Source organism: Aotus nancymaae, unplaced genomic scaffold (genome assembly GCF_030222135.1).
Source record: "Aotus nancymaae isolate 86718 unplaced genomic scaffold, 86718_ANA_hifiasm-v0.15.2.pri h1tg000046l, whole genome shotgun sequence".
NCBI classification, from domain to species: domain Eukaryota; kingdom Metazoa; phylum Chordata; class Mammalia; order Primates; family Aotidae; genus Aotus; species Aotus nancymaae.
In genome coordinates this window covers 24,451,339-24,470,649 of record NW_026988460.1, presented here as the reverse complement: position 1 = coordinate 24,470,649, position 19,311 = coordinate 24,451,339, and the positions used below count along the sequence as shown (strand labels likewise).

General features: G+C 51.3%; 1 protein-coding gene across 3 annotated transcripts in view; it reads right to left on the bottom strand.

The window, feature by feature from the left end:
• Nucleotides 1-18,893, bottom strand: part of FBLN2 (fibulin 2) — a 108,300-nt gene extending 89,407 nt beyond the window's left edge. For 2 of the 3 annotated variants that reach the window (XM_021675732.2, XM_064362062.1), the window contains exons 1-2: nucleotides 18,673-18,893; nucleotides 17,342-17,416 (exon numbers count right to left, since the gene is read on the bottom strand). The gene's annotated coding sequence lies outside the window, so the exon portion shown is untranslated. Of the gene's footprint in view, nucleotides 1-17,341; nucleotides 17,510-18,672 lie in introns of those variants that run through there. The other variant, XM_064362060.1, reaches the window with a different exon arrangement.
• Between the last annotated feature and the right edge of the window lie 418 nt (nucleotides 18,894-19,311).

Here is a 19,311-nt window from a genome sequence, read left to right as displayed (position 1 = left end):
CCCTAGAAGATGGACCCAGCTGTCTTAGGCACATTGTGAGGGCCTGAGGGGCCCGGGTACAAAACTGCCCAGAGGCCAGGCCCAGCTTCCTGGGGGCCTGCCTGCAGCCCCGCTGCTGCTGTACGTCCCTGGGCAGACGGTACTGAGCCCCCAGCTTTGGGACAGACTCAGTTTGTCCTTTCCCTCAGCCCAGCTTTGATGCCTGTGACTACGGTGTAACCGCCCCCCAGCCCACGCCCACGCCGCTCCCTTTCTGGGTCTCTTTCGGGGTCTCCATCTCTGATCTAATGTGTCTGTCTCCGTCGGTTTGTCCCTCTTGGTCTCTTCATCTCCCTCTGATTTTATCTCTTGGTCTCTGTGTCTCTCTGAGTCCTGGGGGCCATACTGTGTAGGTTCTGAGGCTCAGAACCACCTCCCATCCCTGTCCAGAGACACGTGGCCCAGCGGTCACCACCTCACATCTGAGCAGCAGCCCTGGGCCCAGAGTGTGCCCACCCCACCCTAGGGGTCTCCCTGCAGCCCAGGATAGGGATGAGACAGCCAAGAGCAAAGGCACAGGGCAGGGCAGCTGACTCCCCAGGGCCACACAGCAGAGAGGGTGTATGTAGATCCAGGAAGGGCCCATTGGCTCCTCTGGGGCCACCCACAGGAAAGCCAGGAGCAGATGGAGGGGCCAAAGCCTGAGCTGGCAGCCTGCACCTGGCCTGCCCCGGCTTCTTTCTAACCCCGGGCAGGTTCCTTCCCTCTGCGCCCTTTCCCCATTGGAGCTCTGTGCTTGCTGTTCCCTCAGGGCCTTTGCCATTGCTGTTCCCTCTGCAGGGAATGCTCTTCCCCAGATCGGCGTGGCTGACTCATCCCTGCATTGAGATGGATCTGAAACGCCACCACCCCCAGAGAAGCCCTCCGGGAGACCCCAGCAGGGGTAGCAACTACCACTCTCCACTCTGGGACTCAGCCATACTCTATTTACAGTGCTTGTCACTGGCTGACTTCTTTTATTCATTTATAAATGACTATAAGTAGGATCACCTGGTCGTTAAGAATGTCAACACACACCAGCTGTGTGACCTTGGGAAAGTTACTTCACCTCTCTGGGCCCTCATTTCCTCTACTGTAAAATGAACATAATGACATCAAAGCCTCTTATGATGCTATTGGAAAGATCAAATGAACCGAAATGAGCCAAATAGAAAGTACAGATGCTCCTCAATTATAATGGGATCATATCCCCATAAACCCATCACAAATTGAAAATACAGTAAGTTGAAATGCATTTTATCCACCTAACCTACAGAACATCATAGCTCAGCCAAGCCTACCTTAAATGTGCTCAGAACACTCCAATTACTGGCCTATAGGTGGGCAAAATCATCTAACACAAAGCCTATTTATAATGAAGTGTTGAATATCACATGTAGCTTATTGAATAGTGTACAGAAAGTGAAAAACAGAGTGATCACGTGAGGATTCCAAGTTCAGTTTCTCCTGGGTGTGTACCACTTTCCTAACATCCTAAATTCAAAAAATCTTAAGTCGAACCATCGTTAAGTTAGGGATTATCTGTACTTTGGATGGGACTTGACCCAAGGGAGTGCTCAGTAAATATCTGATGAGTAAGTGACAGATTGAATCCTTCCTCCTGTGGGGGAGGAGGGGCAGTGGCCTGGGCTGATCGAAGTGCTTCAAGACCTTGAGCAACTGCTAATGAGGCTCGCTCCACCCCACAGGGCCCAGGCCGGGAGCAGAGGCACTGAGCCAGATGCAGCTCACCCTGCAGCCCAGGAAGCCCAAGGCCTGGCCGGCTTTCCACAAGATAAAGTGGAGACACTTCTCCTGTCCTCTGTTATCTGAGCCAGAGATGCGGCCAAAGCGGCCGTCCCTTCGGAGTCCTTCCAGGGCTGTTATCGCAGACAGAGCACGCATCACCCACCAGGAATTTGGGGCCCAGGGCTTGGCTGAGACATGGTTGGAGGAAGTTTCAGGCTGATAAGGCCTAGAGAGAATGATCGCAGTGGGCAGAGAAGTTATTTACATCCGTGACAATCTCATCAGCTCCCTGGGTACTGAGGCGCCAGGTCCAACAGGCATGAGGCTCACTTGTCCCACCTGGGCAGCCTGGATTGGGAAGAGAAGCGTCGCTGGGCTTCCTGGGTCTGCATCCTCACTGGGTAGCCTTGGGGAGGCCACCTCCACTTCTCTGAGCCTCAGTCCTGACATCTGCAAAATGAGGGTAACAATAATAATAACCCCATGCAATAATATAGATTTAGGAGCATAAGCTCTGGGACCCAATGGCTTTGATTTAAATTCACATCCTCCCTGTATGACTTTCAGCAGATGGCTTCACCTCTCTTGCCTCGGTGTCCTAGCCTATAAAGAAGTCCCTGCCTTATAGAATTGTTTTGAAGCTTAGATGCTCACAGCAGTGTCTGGTATATCATAAGCTCTCCATTAAATATTTGTTGTTGTTAATTACAAACAACATGAACTAACTTGAGCTGTTTGAATGAGAAACGAGATTTGTGATCACAGAGTCTCTGGAAGCCAAGCTTCGGGGGGAAAGACCCAGCAACAGGGCCCAAAATCTTGCTGCCCACCTGGGACTTCTCCCCAGCTCCCTCCAAGGGATGCGGTGCCTCTCCTTCCCCAGCAGTGGTTCAGCCCTGAGCCTGCTTAGTCACCTCTCCTGCCTCCCATTTAACATGCAGCTACAGTGGGGGCAGCGTGGGTCCTCACCTGCAAGGAAGAAGAAAGTCAGTGTCTAGGCCCACCAAGACCCTCAAGGGGGAGAATTGCACACAATAGGAAAGATATCTAGACAGAGCCCCGCTTCCCTCATGGGACGGCCCCACCTGCCATCCTGCTCCCCATCAAAGACCCAGGACAGCACACCTGCTCCCAGGCTTTAGAACAAGGCTTGTCAGCATCCAAATCACCTGGGGAATTTCTCGCTCTCTCTTTTTTTTTTTTTAAATACCACTGTCTACTAGACTCTACTCCAGAACAATTAAATCCCAGTCTCCAGAGGGTAGAGTTGGGCATCAATACTTTTTTTTTTTTTTGTAATCCCCAGTAGATTGTAAGAGGCTGCCAGATGTGAAAAACACCACTTGGGGAACCTCCCTCTGGCCTCTTCTTCCAGCTTTGTCCCTTCCCAGAGTGAGGAGTCTAAGAGAACAGGAGATGTGCCCACCAGGAGTCCCTAATGCCCTCCCCCTACTCCTTTCCAGATCATATGCCAGTGCCCAGAGGTCCCTGCTCAAATGGCCCTGATCCCCAAGGTCTGCACGGGTCTCTTCCCATCTTCCTTCCTCCCAAGAGTGGACTGCACCCCAGTCTACACACCCCAGGCCCAGGCCCAGGCCCAAGGGCAGCTGCTAGCAGGTAGCATGAACAGAGTGTGGACGTGTGGGCACGCAGTCACTCCTGGGAGCCAAGTTCACACTCTCTCTGGTCTGGATCCCCACTGCCTCTCCAGCTCTTTACCCATCCTACACCCCTGTCCTTACATCCCAGAGCCCTACTCCTCACTCAATGAAAAACTGATTTCTTCTCTTATGCCAGGTACTTCCCCACCTCTCTGCCTTTCCATCCTACTACGAATGCTGTTCCACCCACCCAGATCCTTCCTACCCTGTAGCAGAAACCTCATCGGCCCCTACCATTCATGTAAGAAACATAACTGTAGAAATTTCAGATGGACACATGGCTTCCTGGCTGAAGATTTCACTCCCAGCCTCCCTGGCAGCCAGTAGGACCACAAACGTGTTGTGCTGTTGAATGGGGGCAGAGTAACGTGGCCAGTTTCTGGCTCATGGCCTTAAAGGAAAGGATGAGTCTTCTCCTTCCTTTCCCCTCCTGCTGGCTGGAAGCAGCCACTTTGTATTACCAGATGAGAGTCACACTTGCATGGAGGGGTCCCTGGGCAGCAGAGAGGCACCCGCCTGACCTGTACCTTCACATGAGTCTTTCATAGCCTTGCTATAACTAGCAGCCTAACCTACACCCAACTAATAACCACCCCTCCCATTTCAATATCAGGCTCAAATGCTCTACTAAGAAGTCATAGATGGACACGCTGTGTTCTTCAGTCTCCCACAAAAGCTCATGACTCAGAGCCTTCCAAGAAGACTTGTGCAGTCTACATCTTCGGTGTCTGCCCATTCCCATGCCCTGCACCAGCTGCCAGCCCTGAGGCTCCTCTGCAGAGCCCTCTTGGCTCCAGTCTGGGTTCATTCGGATGGAGCTGATCCTCCCCGGCACCTGCGCCAGGTGTGGCCCACTGGGGGATCCCCTCCCCAGCCACAGTGGTTGGCTCAGGGAAGGGCATGTGACCCTAGTGAAGGGCATCTGTAAGGGCTGGAGATTGTACCTGCCCTGGAGCTGGGGAGGGAACTCTCTTTCGGCCCCGTTGCTCAGCTGGAGGTGTGAGCCAGTAGCTTGGAGACCACCTCTTAGGGGAACTTGCTAAGAATGAAACCAGCTCAGAGGTAAGGGCTGAGAGGAGGAGGGGAAGGAGAGAGAGGCTTTCTGATGGCATGATGTTTAAGCTTATAGCTTGGCCTGAAGCCATCTTGCCCTTGGATCTTTCAGTTATAAGGGTCAGTAAATGCTCTTTGGGGCTTCAGCCAATTTGAGTTGGGGTTTTGTTTTTGAGTTGGTTTAGTTGAGACTACAGCCAATTTAAGTTGGGATTTCTTGTGCCCGAGACTTGATGTGCCCAATTCTATCACCCTAGAGCCTTGGCTAATAAAGTTCATCTCACTGAGACAACATTACCCACCAAGTCCAGCACCTGTACTTCCCAGGCCCCTTTGAGCACTGGTATTTGCTACTGGGGTTCCATTTTCTGTGATGGCTAGGTTCTCTCCAAAGGTATTTTGCCTTAAATAAAGGGGGCAGTGATTGTGATGAAAAATAAACTCGTGGGGCCAGGCGCAGTGGCTCACGCCTATAATCCCAGCACGTTGGGAGGCCAAGGTGGATGGATCACGAGGTCAAGACCTGGACATGAAAGTGAGACTCCGTCTCTTAAAAGAGAAAACAAACAAACAAATGGCCAGGCGTGGTGGCTCATGCCTGTAACTTTGGGAGGCCAAAGCAGGCAGATCACGAGGTCAGGAGTTTGAGACCAGCCTTGCCAACATAGTGAAACCTTGTCTCTCTACTAAAAATACAAAAATATTAGCCAGGCATGGTAGCAGGCACCCTACTTGGGAGGCTGAGACAAGAAGAGTCGCTTGAACCTGAGAGGCAGGGGTTGCGCTGAGCCAAGATTGCACCACTGCACTCCAGCCTGGACGACAGATCGAGACTCTGTCTCAAAAAAAAAAAAAAAGAAAAGAAAAGAAAAATAAACTCATGTCTGTTAACCATATACTGTGTACTAAGCATTTTAACAGGAACCTTACCTGGATTAGTTCGTTTAATCCTCTACACAATTCTGGAGGTACTAGATATTTCCCCCATTTTACAAAGAAATCGAGGCTCAGCAGCGGAGCTAGGGCCCCACCCAGAGCAGCCCAACTCCAGAGTCAGCATGCTTTTCCCTGCCCTTCCAGAGAAAGAGGGAGAACATCGTAGAGAGGTGGTGGGGAGCTGGGGTGTGCGGACAGGGACTGGAACCCCTTGGCAGAGTGGCAGGAAGGGCTGAAATGCATGGAATAGAGTGGGGAGAGGAGTGGGGGAGAGGCACTACAACTTTTCTTCCACTCTGGAATTTCTTTGCACTTTCCCAAGTAGTCTACTTATTCCAGGAAAGCCGTCTGGCCTCACAACCCCCGTCTGGGAATGGTCAGCCCTCCTTACCTCCTATGGCCCAGCTTGCTCGTGACTCACCCTGGCCCATTCCTTCGCCTGGTGTGATAAATTGTGGCCCAGCCTTGCTGTTGGGGCCAACTCTCCCAGCACAGGAAAGGGTGAGGGGGCAGGGTGCTGGTCTCAGAGTCTGAGACCTCCCCAGCAGGCTGAAAAAATAGGCTGAGCGGCCTCAGAGCCCCTTCCCCACTGCAGCCACCCAGAGAGGGAAGCGACTTGCTTAAGGCCACGCAGTGAAACCCTAAGGGGCTGAAGAAGGCCCTTGGGACAGCGAAGGCAGCCCAGAGACAGGGGACCTGGTTCCAGAAAGGCTCTTGCCCACTCTCAACCTCAGTGTCCCCATTTGTGAAATGAGAGAGACTGGCTCTAATTTTAATAACGAAGTTAGAAAATACATATAATGAAACATTTAACATTGGGAGATTCTATCTTCCCGAGGAATCTCTTCCAGCCGCTTTTGTTTTTGTTTTTTTTTTGTTGTTGTTGTTGTTGTTTCTTTTCTTGAGACAGCATCTCACTCTGTCACCCAGGCTGGAGTGCAGTGGAGCAATCTCAGCTCACTGCAACCTCCACCTCCCAAGTTCAAGCGATTCTCCTGCCTCAGCCTCCTGAGCAGCTGGGATTATGCCACCATGCCTAGTTACTTTTTGTATTTTTAGTAGAGATGGTGGTTTCACCATGTTGGCCAGGCTGGTCTCGAACTTCTGACCTCAAGTTATCCGCCCACCTTGGCCTCCCAAAATGCTGGGATTACAGGTGTGAGCCATCCCGCCCAGCCCCAACTGCTTATGTTCTATACATATACATAAGTGTATGTATGTATGCCTGCCCACAACTTCTAATAAACATTTTCTATCATATGATATATTATGGTCATTTTTCTACATCAATAACAGATATCTTTGGAATCACTGTCAACAGCTGTCCATTATTCTACCGTATTCTATAACCATAGTTCATTTATCTGGGCCTCCACTGATAATTTCCAAATTTTTATTATAAAACATGATTTAAAGAACATTCTTTGCCAAGCATGGTGGCTTGTGCCTATCATCCCAACACTTTGGGAGGCTGAAGCAGGAGAATTGCTTGAGGCCAGGAGTTTGAGACCAGACTGGGCCACATAGCAAGACCTCATCTCTACAAAAAAATTTTAAAATTAGCCAGACATGGCTGTGCATGCCTGTAATACCAGCCACTTGGTAGACTGAGGTGGGAGAGTGCAGTGAGCCGTGATTAACCCCTGCACTCCAGTCTGGGAGACAGAGTGAAACCCTGTCTCTGGAAAACAAAAACAAAAAACTATAAATCTGTATTTTGGAGCACCTGTCTATTTCCTAGAAGTTGCAAGGACAAAGGGCATGTATACATGTATTTTCTTTCTTTTAAATATTTAGCCATTTGCATATATTCTTCGTTTCTTTTCACTATGGATGGAGGTGTCCATCTCGGTTGTAGCACTTGATCAGCATTTTTTGTACAGCAGGAGTGCCAACCTACTGTCTGCCAAGTGCATGCTGCAGACTCCTCTAGTTTAGCTTTGGTTATGTGCTTTTTTACACATAGAATTTTAAAAATTTGATGTAGACAGACCTACCCGTATTTTTCTTTGTGGTCTATGGTTTTGGGGTTGTGCTTGGAAAGGCTTCCTGTATTTCAAGGTAGAAATAGAATAGTAAGCTACCTATGTTCTATTCCAGTTCTTTTTTCATCCATCCATTCATCCTTTATTTATTGCTGCCCTTAAATCTAACCCCGAGCCCCTCTAGCTGCCCCTCCTATGCAGCTGATGACTGGTCCTCCGGCAGGTTGCCTTGTTGTGGGGCAAGAATTTCCAGTTATGCCTGGAAGTCTCCCCTTCTAGGAAAGTGAAGAAGGGAAACACATCTGTTTAAATAACAAACTTTGGCCTCTGAGGCTCCAAGTAACCTCTGGTTACCTGGCAGGACTTGACCCAACCTTGTGGGTTTCAGATACTGAGGATTATGATGGCCATGAAGATGTATCTCCAGTTATCTCCATAGCATAGGTCACTGACTGCTCCTCCACACCCACCATCACATTTGTGCTGAAGCCACCGTGAGCTGCTCCCAACCGACGGCAGAGCACAGAGCTAGGAACAGGAATGCAGCAACATCTCAGAGAGACCCAGGACTCCCTGCAGTTACCTGCTGGACAAGTTCCCAAGGCTCCCTCGTCATCCTGGCTGAAGTTTTTTGGAATTGCATCATGTTCCAAGACTCCTTCTCCGCAATCCTTCTTCCCCTTCTCCCAGCAAAAGTGGCACCTCTGAACCTCTCTCTGCCTTCTCCTGCTTCCTCCCTGCAAACTGTTCCTTGCACATCTAATCCTGTCTTGCCAGGCAAAATCACTTTGGGCTTCTTAACAGACTTGAACTAATGCAATGATAGAAATAGTAATGTTAAATACAGGGAGTTCTAAGTTTCTTTTCAAAGAATCAGTATGTCAGAGTCTTGCTCTGTCACCCAGGTTGGAATGCAGTGGCACAATCTCAGCTCACTGTAACCTCCGCCTCCTAGGTTCAAGCAATTCTCCCGCCTCAGCCTCCTGAGTAGCTGGGATTGCAGGTGCACGCCACCACGCCTGGCTAATTTTTTCTTTTTTTGTATTTTTAGTAGAGATGGGGTTTCACCACGTCGGCTGGTCTCGAACTCCCGTCTTGTGATTGGGAGTTCACAAGGTCGGGCTTCCCAAAGTGCTGGGATTACAGGCATGAGCCACCACACCCGCCTGTTCTCCATTTTGAAGTTTAACTTCCTTATTCTCTTTGTCCCCTTGCCCCTAGTTTTAGTAAACAATCTTCCCACCAGCTCTAATCAGTAGTTCACATCTGTTCCCCTGTTACCTGCACTGATTCCTCTCAATGAAACATGTCCCCCCCGCCAACATCCTCCTTTTAACCCATATATTTAAAGTCCTGACTCATCGTGGTCACCTGCTTCATCCTGAGTCACCGCTGGTCACCTGTTCCATCCTGAGTCACTTTTAGTCACCTGTTCCATAACCATCTTTCCTGCTCTGGCTCGTATCCCTGCTTTATTTTAAATAGCCAATCAGAATTAGCTTAGACTGTGCAGTCCAACCCTAGCCAATAGGGGAACAACACAGCAGTAAGGGCTACCTGCATCAGGGATATGAACCCCCTTCCCTTCCCTTATTCAGGTGTGCACTCGCCATTGCTCCATCCACAAGACACACCCTTCTATAGAAGTAAGTTGCTGTACTTCTATAGAAATAATATTAGCTAATACTTACTGAGCACTTACCACATGCAAGCCACATGCAAGTAAATGCTGAGAACGTTTATGTTCAAGTGCTATTCCTTTTGCAGTACTGAAAATAAATAAATTTATTTATTTGTTTATTTCCTTCTTTCTCTTTTTTTTGAGATGGAGTCTTGCACTGTCCCCCGGGCTGCAATCTTGCCTCACTGCAACCTTTGCCTCCCAGGTTCAAGTGATACTCCGGCTCAGCCTCCTGAGTAGCTGGGACTACAGACGCATACCACCATGCCTGATTAATTTTTTGTATTATTAGTAGAGATGGGGTTTCACTGTGTTAGCCAGGAATGTCTCGATCTCCTGACCTCATGATCTTCCTGCCTTGGCCTCCCAAAGTGCTGGGATTACAGGCATGAGCCACCATGCCTGGCTCTGAAAAGTTAATTCTAACAGTAACTGAAATCGTCACTGCATTATACAGTTCATGAAGCTCAGATACAGCTGCCTCTCTTGCATCTCCTCCACCTGCTGAAATTTAAACTCTGTGTGTCCCTACTTCACAGATAACAAAACGGAGCCAACTGAGCTTGGGTCTCCCCAGGCAGCTTGGGCGAGCCACACAGCCCCCTGGAGTCCCAGGCTCTTCTGTCTAGGCCTCTCAGTCCAGACCCTGTGCCTGGGGCCATGGACCAGCAGGCTTTGTGTTTCCCATGAGGCCACCAGAATGCCAGGAAAGACAGAGCCTGGAAGCCCCTTCCTTGGGTGAAAAGAGCCCACGTCCCCCTGCCCCAGCTGAACTCAGAGGAAGAAGCCAGGAACTGGGCTATGGGATGGGAAAGCAACATCTTCTCTTCTTGAGCAACTCTGGATATTGAGAAAAAAGTCCTCTTCTCACAGAAAGGTGACCCCCTTCTGAGTTCCGGCCTCGCCCTCTGCTCCTCCAGGCTTGCCTGCTCCTCCTCAGCCAAAGCCTCAAGGTTGCTGTATTCCAGGCTGAGTCACCCCAGCTGCTCTAGTGCCCTGGGGCCAATTCAGCCATCCCTCTTCCAGGACTATGTCAGAGACTAAGCATAGGTCCCTGTGGTGGTCTGCACGGCCCATAGAGAACTTTCACCTTCCACATTCCAGCCTCTAGATTTCAGGCCATGTGACCTAAGCTGGCAGTAGTTATTTGGGGTGATGTATTAAGGTGCCAACACACTCTGACTCCAGGGTCCCTTGACCTCCAAGCTGAACGTGCAGAGCTGCTTGGCCATGGGTATCTGCACTGAGTTGCCCTCTGGTCTCTTCCCAGTCCCTCCAGCTTTCTCCCAGGTGCTTCGGCCCCTCCTTTTTCCAGGCCTCCTCACCAGGGCTCTGATGAGGGAGCAGGTGGGAGACCCACACCCTCTGGACCACACTGGCCCAAGGCCCTGAAAATCGTGAAGACCCCAGGGAGGTATGCCTCAATCCTTCATTTCCATCTGTCAGTCCTGGCCTCCTGACATGTTTGGGGCTTCCACGACTTGAGAGCCAATCTCTCAAGAGGAGGTGGCAGGGCGAGGCCTCATGAGGGAGCCTGTGGGCGTGGGAAGAAGCTTCGTGTTTATTCTGAGAGCAGTGGGGAGCCACTGGAGGAGGCTGGTGCAAGAGTGTAGGCGGGAGATGATCGGGCTCAGACTGGGCTGGCGGCATGGAAGCAATGGTGGGGTTGGAGAGATTTGGCGGGGAGAGGACACAGACTGGTATGATGCTGGGAGCCAGGGAGAGGGAGGGACAGGCTCTCTCTCTCTCTTTCACACACACACACACACACACACACACACGTTTCTGGCTCAGGAGGTGTGACTGATGTGAGTTGGGAAAGGGTGCCAGACTGGACTTTCTGCTACAAGTCACAGTACACTTGACTCAAAGAGGCTTAAGTCAAGAAGGGAACTATTGACTGCAGTACTGACAGAGTACGGGGGTGGACTTCGAGTATGGGGTGGACTTCAAGTACAGCACAATCCAGACTCTCAAATATGTTACCAGGAGCAAGTTTCTCCCCCCTTGTCCCTCAACGCAACCCTTGAAAAGTCCAGCCAGAATGCAGCACTAATGCACTGGTCTTAAGGTTCTCCCCAGTTGGAGGGGCTCAATTCAGGTGCCCAAGCCTGAACCAGTCACTGCAGCAGAGATGGGCTGTGCTGACTGGCTCCGCTCAGGTCATATGTGTGCCCAGAGGCCTGAGCAGGTGGGAGGAATCTCCACGTGGAAACTGAGGGCTATTCCCAGATACTGGAGAGTGATCCGTGAATGGCCCCGATAGTGGGGGTAAGTTTGCAGTCTTTAGTTTCAGGTCAATTTCTTGGACATTAAATTCAGACACTGTCAGACGTGTATTTAGCACACATTTTTTTATATACATATTTTTTGTACTTTAGGTTCTGGGGTACATGTAGCACACATTTTTTTATATGTTCTCTATAAAATTTTCAATAAACACAAGGGGACTTCATCAACCTCCTCAGTGATTGGCTCTCAAGTCGTGGAAGCCCCTGTGATCCAGCCAGAGCCCAGAGATATCCAGAAATACCCAGATCTCATAGGGTCATTGGTTTGCACTAGGCTGGGAACTGAAGGCTAGGCACACTGCGAGGGTCTGATGGAAAAGCAAGTCGCCTGCGGTTGGTGACTAATAATAAAACAAGCAGGTTACACCCATTGCAAAAATGTTAGCCAGCAGGAGAGAATGTGACATGAGCCCAGGGGCTGATTAGGGTTATATGCAAACATGAGAAGGGGATCCTGTGAAAAGCACAGGCTTCTTGACCCAGAAATCCTCTCTGGGGTCCCTTCCCAGTCATACTAACTCCCGGAGTTTCCTTAAAAGTGTTCCCACTTCTGTAAGCATCCCTAATCTGTTTAGTTAGGGCTATTTTCGAACTTGATGTAAAGAGACTCATACTTTAAGTGTTCCTCATTGCATTGAGGAGATGAGATGCATCCATCAGTGCTCCCAGGTGGTCTTCATTCCTTTTTCAGTGCTGTAGAGTATTCCACAGACCAGCTTTTGGATACTGAATGAGTGTCTGTCTATGGACATTTAGATTGTTTTCTGGGTTTTGTTTTGTTTTGTTTTTCCTATTACAAATGATGCTGCTATAGCTGCCTTGTGCCTGTCTCCCCGTGACATTTGTATGAGTCCTTTAGGGCAGGCATACAGGAGAGAGCTAGGTCATGGAGCATCCACATATTCAGGCTCATCAGCTCATGCCAAACAATTGCTGCAGAGCGTTTGTGCCCATGTGTATTTCCACCAGCTGCTGCCAAGCATGGCACCTCCTCACCAACTCGTGTATGCCGTGTAGTAGGTGTGAAATGGCACCTGGCGTGGTTTTAGTCCACATGTCCCTTGTCACTAGTGAGGATGGACATCTTGCCATGTTCCTCAACCGTCTGCATTTTCTCTTTTGTGAAATTTCTGCTCATGGCTTTTGCCCCTTAAAATATTGCTTTCTTCTTTGCAATCACTAATTTCTAAAGCACAATCTGGCCATGTGACTCCCTGCTTTCAAGGCCTTCCGTGGCTCCCTGTGGGCCTCGGAGTCAAGCCCATACCTGGCAAGCCTGGCCGGCAAGGCCCTGCAGTGGTTTGGCTGCAGTCTGTGTCTCGGTTTTCGATGGGAGCTGTTTCCTGTCTGTTTCCGCTCACGGTCTCCCCTCCCCTCCCCCGACTCCTGCTTCCTCCACTGGCTTGCCCACTCCCTACTCTCTGCAACCTCCCAGCTCCTGCTTGTGCTGTGCCACTTGCCAGGAGCACCCTGCCCCTCCCCCAGGGCCCCACATTCTTTCCTGGTTGCTTCTTTCTCAACCTTCAGGTCTTAACTGAAACATCACCTCCTCCTGGGAGCTCTCCTGGCTCACTCCCATCTTCTGGACTGTGCAGCCACAGCACCTGTGAGCGCCTGTCTCAGGCCACTACTCCTGTGACATCAATGTCAGCGGGCTCATCAGGCCTTGCCACTGGGCAGCAAGCTCCCTGAGGGCCAAGATCATGACTGTTTTGTTTACACTCCTATTCCTGGTCACTGGGAGTGTGGCTGCATGGAGCCAGCTCTCTGAAACTCTCCGTGGAAGGGCAGGAAGGAGGGAGGGATGGGCTGGAGGAGTGGGGTTGTTAAAGAAAAGTGGCTACACCAACACAAAGTCTGGGAGGGACCCAGGAGCCCCCGGGAAGCCACCTTAGGGTGGAGGAGGGGAGAACACTGGATTGGGAAGCAGGGAGCTAGGTTCTAGTCCTGCCTCACTGCTGGCAAACTGAGCTCTCTGGACCAGTCTCTTGTTCTCTCTGCCTCAGTTTCCTCATCTAACAGAGGGTGACCCCTGGCTTCCTCCATCACAGACAGTGCCCCTAGATGCCCAATGTGAGGTCTGACCCATAATTCCAGGCCCAGGGAGCAGGCAGACCCAAGACCAGACAAAGGGGCCTTGTTCCCCGGACTCTCTGGAGGAACTTTCCCCCACAACTTGGCTCCTGCTGAACAAAACCATATGCCAACATGTGGGAGGAGGGGCAGGTGGGCGGCCAGCATCCCAGCGTCCCAGCACCCTTCTCAATGTCTGGGCCCCTGCCCAGAATGCCAGATGCTGTGGACTTCGAGGAGAGCTCCCTTCTACCCGCCCCAAGCCTGCCTGCACCAGGCCCTCATCTGAGTCTCCATGGGGCTGAGGGAGCCAGGCAAAGCATACCCCCTTCCTGTCCCACGCACGGCTCATGCCAACCCGCCAGGCAGGCCCTGCTTTCAAGCCCGTTTTACCAATGAGAAATGAAGGATGCTTGGAGGTGGTGGTGTAAGCTCTTGGGCTCAGCCAAGAGGGGCAGAGGCAGCCTGACCCCCCACAGCATGGCCACCCCAAGACTCCTTCCTGAGACCACAGTGTCCTCCAAAGCTCCCAATGAACTCCAAATCCCACACTGGCCTTCCCTCTAGAAGACTGGGCACAGTGCAGCCTCTCTGTAGCAAGCCCAAGAATAGGCAGGGAGAGATGTCACCACATGGCCTGCCGGACAACCTCAAGGAAGGAGCAGCTCTCAACCCCACGGCCAACTTCCCACAGCTGAATCAGCTCCATGCCCCTCGGGGCTGCCCCCACCACCTGCATCCCTCCGGAGAGACTTCAGCAACATCCTGCCACCCACAGGGAGTGTGACGTGGAACAAGGAACTCCCTCCCCTCACCTTTGTGTTCTCGCCTGTGAAATATGAACAGGGTGGCAGGAGGGTGGAAAAGCTGAGGCTCCCCACTCCCCGGAAGTGTGGAAGAGGCCAGAAATGCAGAAAATAACAATTGTGGACAAAGAAGTGAAGCAACAGGAATGCTCATCTGCCAGCGGGAGTTTCGGATGGTGCGACCATTGTAGGAAGCCGTTTGGCAGAAGGGACCAAAGCAGGACGTATGTGTGCGCTGTGACCCAGAAATTCCCCTCCTCAGTTTCCACTCAGGAGAGCGTGTGTCCTCCAGGCAGGAGGCACAAACAAGAAGATCCCCAACAGGGCTGGCGGCAGCTCTGTAAACCGGAAGCCACTCCCCACCCACTGACAGTGGAGATGGGCAGGTGCGTCATGGGGTCCCCACACAGCTGAATACCCACAATTCAAACAACTACACATAGCAAGGTGGATGTAGCTCACAGACACAGCCCAGAGCCGAAGAAGCCAGACACAAAGGAGTACCCGCCTATGGCATATGCGCTTTGTACATTTTGTATGAAGTTCCAGAACAGGCAACACTCATCTATGCTGTTAAGTTAGGAGTGGGTACACTTGGGGTGGTGGCACCTGGAAGGGAGCACAAAGGGGATGGGAGCGGGGGTGCTGGTCAGGTTCCATTTCTTGATCTGTGCCCCAATTCCACAAGTATGTTCAATTAGTGAAAAGCCGGTGTGCACGCACTTGTGATACAGGCATCGGTAACTGGTGAAAGACAGGGCTCTGGTGCACTGTTCCCTGGGTGTGTTGATTTTGTTCTTGGCCTCTAAAGGGATGGCTAGAGTAGTTCAGTACAGACGGCATCCTGCCTGTCGTCCTTCAGCTGGTGCTGGAGGTCACCGCAGCCTCATGGCTGGCTCCTGCGCACAGAGATGACTTCTCACCTACACCACTAGCTGCGAGAGCTCATCAGGCGCATGTTGGCCAGGCAGCCCAGGCGTGTCCTGAGTTAGTGCCTCCAGGAGCCGCTCTCAAGCAACGTCAGGGGAGGGGGACGGCGGGGCTGGCAGTCTCTTGCTGGGACAATTCTGAGCTGTGCTCTACACTGTCCCTTTGGATTCCAGCTGGACTGAGCTCCAGCAGCTCCCAGTGATGACATTCATTAACATGCCTTTTCTTGTTTAGAGACAGGATCTCACTCTGTCCCTAGGCTAGAGTGCAGTGGTGCAATTATAGCTCACTGCCTCCTCAAACTCCTGGCCTCAAGCGATCTTCCTGCCTTGGCCTCCTGAAGTGCTGGGATCACAGGCGGGGCCACTGCGCCAGGCCTAACACACCCTTTGCGGGCTTCTTCCTTTCCCTGCCTCACACCCGCACTGTGCTCTCTGAGATAAGCTCCCAAATAAACTACTTGCACCCAAATCCTTGCCCCACATCTTCTTTTGTGTCCCCAAATGTTAACACAAGAGGGATTGTTCGTATCTGGGAATCAAGAGGTGGGAATGCCAGTCTCCGAAGGAATCAGAACATACCACATGGCCTTAGACAGGTCACCAGCCTTGCCTGAGCCTCACACAGGAGAACAGGGTGTTGAGGGAGGCTTTTCCTTTTGCAGAAATTAGTGGCCAGGACCCAAAGCTCAGGACAAAGAAGCAATCTGACGCCCACATTCTAAAGAGAGCCATCAGCCCTGCCAGCACCCCAAGATCCTCTCCTCAGCCAGCCCCACCAGTCTAAATATGCAGACATCCAGGAAGAGAAAGGGAGCTGGGAAATCACCAGGCTTGTGAACTGTTGCTACGGGGCAGGAGCTGCACTTCCCTTCCTGCTCCAAAAAAAGCCAAAGTAAACCCAAAGCCAAATCTCCAAGAGATTGAGAGCACCTCCAAGGCAGGGAGACAGGTACCCCCTCTCAGCCTGCATGTCAGCTCCTGTACCAGACCAGCTGCGCTGTGTCCTGGGCCCATCAGCACAGGGAGAGGAGGGTTGAAGAGAGCCTCAGGACAAGGAGGGGCAGCAGGGACTGTCTGCAGCCCATGGGTTGGTCCTATGAGTTTCTGCAAGTCGAATGTCACCACAGTAGGGAGCCTGGCATGGGCTGTCTCCCTGGTTCCACACCATAGAGGGATGCCTGGCCATGGGGGACCACAGTAGCAGGGGACCCTGATGGGAGTAGGAACTGAGCTGGTGGGATGTGGTCCAGCAGGAGCCAAATGCAGAGGGGGCCTCCCCCGACAGCACTTCTGGAAGAATCACAGAAGCTCTGGCGGACAAAGGCCATACCAAGGGCATTGCTGGCGTTGATGACTGGCGTCAGTGCATCCAGGAGGCTACAGAGACAGAGACTGGCCAGCAGAGTCAAATTCAGCCTCCTCCCTGCTGTCTCCAGCCTCAGGGAAAGACAGGCCACACCCTCTCCACCCCATCCCTGGTGCCTCAGGCCACATCCATCCAAACCCAGTGCAGAGGGGAGGAGTGTGGAAGTTGACTGAAGCCTGAGTAGGGATTTTCAATCTGCACAGCGTTTAGGGCACACCAGAGTCCACAGAGCCCAGTGGACAGCACCGATGGAAGGAAAAGAGAATTCTTTTCCCTTTGTCCTCCCGGAGAGTTCAGGCTGCTCCCAAAACTGGTGGTGCTTGGATTGGGAAGTGCCCTGCATGAATGAAGAAGGGGAGGGGAGCCAGGGATGTGGGGTTTATGGGGAAGGGGAGTTTGGCTAAGGCCTAGCCACAGGAGCCCCCCACTCACCCACTCACCACAACGGGCACCCTCCAGACTAAGGGAAGTCTCCATCACCCTTGGTGACTATGTCCCAGTGGCCACCAGCCTCGTGCCCAGGATCATTAACTCCCCTCTCCAGAGGGCCCCCCAGCTCATGCCCACCCAGGGCCCAGGAAGCTTTGCCCCACAGCCCCAGCCAAGCTCTTTGTCTTGGTGGCTGGTCCAGTTCAGATAGCTGAGCCAGTGAGCATGGCCAAGGGTTGGGTGGGGAACGGGGTGGGGGTGATTGAGCAATAGGAGGTTGTAAGTTTAAGAAAAGGAAAGCACAGGCCAGCCTCATGCAGAGACACAGATGCAGCGCCCTACAGTACACACACTAACAAACCTGGTGCAGCGGCTTCTGAAGGCAGTTCGTCACCTGCCAGCAGGAGGCATCCAGGAAGGCAAGTTTCGCTTTGCCCTAGAAGAGCAAGGCGTTTAGCTTACTAAGGTAAAGGAGCAAAGTGATATGATCACCTCAATAAAGACAGGGAAATGTTTATAATAAAGGCAACACCAGGTCATGCACATGGCTCATGCCTGTAATCCCAGCACTTTGGGAGGCCAAGGCGAGCAGATCACCTGAGGTCAGGAGTTTGAGACCAGCCTGGCCAACATGGCAAAACCCGTCTCTACTAAAAATACACAAATTAGCCAGGCAAGGTGGTGGGTTTCTGTAATCCCAACTACTTGGGATGCTAAGGCGGGAGAATCGGAATCGTTTGAGCCCGGGAGAGGGAGGCTGCAGTGAGCCGAGATTGCACCACTGCACTCCAGCCTGGGTGACAGGTGAGACCTCGTCACAAAAAAAAAGAAAGGCAACACCTTACAAGCTAGGAGTGGAAAGGAACTACCTTAATATCATAAAGTATATTTATTTCATTTTCTACAGAAAATTAAAGATAGGATCAGATGAGTGTGCAGGACCTATTTCAAGACCAGTTTGCTCTGGCAGGCAAGTGTCCCTCAGGACCTCTCACGCCAGACGCATTACACAGAAATAGCAAGGGGCCCCTCCCTGGTAGAACTACATGTGCCTGTCCTGCCTCAACGAGGCCTTGTCTTGTTCCAGAGGTGGCTGCCCCCAGGGTCGGGGAGCAAGGCAGAGCCGACTCAGTGCCACATGCCAGCTTCCTGGCCTGCCTTTCCCTTCCTCATGTGAATATCTGCCACCTTTCTTTACAAATTATGATAAAATACACTTAACATAAAATTTACCTTTGTAACCATTTATTCTTTTTCTTTTTTTTTTTTTTGAGACCGAGTCTCGGTCTGCTGTCCAGGCTGGAGGGCAGTGGCACCATCTCAGCTCACTGCAATCTCTGCCTCCCAGATTCAAGCAATTCTCCTACCTCAGCCTCCTGAGTAGCTGGGACTACAGGCGCTGCCACCACACCCAGCTAATTTTTTGTATTTTTAGTAGAGACGGGTTTCACCATGTTGGCCAGGCTGGTCTCAAACTCCTGACCTCATGATTCACCCACTTTAGCCTCCTAAAGTGCTGGGATTACAGAAAATTTTTAAATGCACATTTCAGTGGCATGAAGTACATTCACACTGCCATGCGACCATCACTGCCATCTAGCTCCAGAACTTTTTCCTCTTCCCAAACTGAAACTCCCCCTTCAACACTGACTCCTGATCCCCCCTCCCCCAGCCCCTGGCACCCACACCCACCATTCTACTTTCTGACTCTGGGAAGTTGACTCCTCTAGGGATCTCACGTAAGTGGAATTATCCAGTATTTGTTCTTTTGTGACTTGGATGATTCCACTGAGTATAATATCCTCAAGGCTTATCCATGTTGCAGCATGGGTCAGGATTTCCTTCCTTTTTAAGGCTGAATAATATTCCATTGTATGAATACACCATATTTTCTTTATCCATTCATCTGTCGATGGACACGTGGGTTGCTTCCGGTTTTTGCTGTTGTGAGCAATGCTGCTGTGAACACAGGGAAACAAATATCTATTCAAGTTCCTTGTGGCAATTCTTTCAAACCCTAGGACCACTGGCTCCTCCTCTCTCAGTAGCTCAGACACTGGGATTGGGGAGATTTGCTGCAGAAGGACTGCTTTCCATCCTTCTGAGGCTTGTTTTTAAGAAGGGGAGGGATGTGGGTGGGCAGAAGAGTCAGGGGCTGCATTTGTTGGAGTCATCCACGTGTGCAGTCTCAGCTCATCTTCACAGTAACCCCGATCTGGGCCACAAATGTGTTTTGTTTGCTCAGGATACTTTAAAACTCAGGACAGTTCAAGAATCTGTGTTTCTGGCTTTCTGTATTGAAAAGCCAGCGGGTGTGGTTTGGCCTGCATT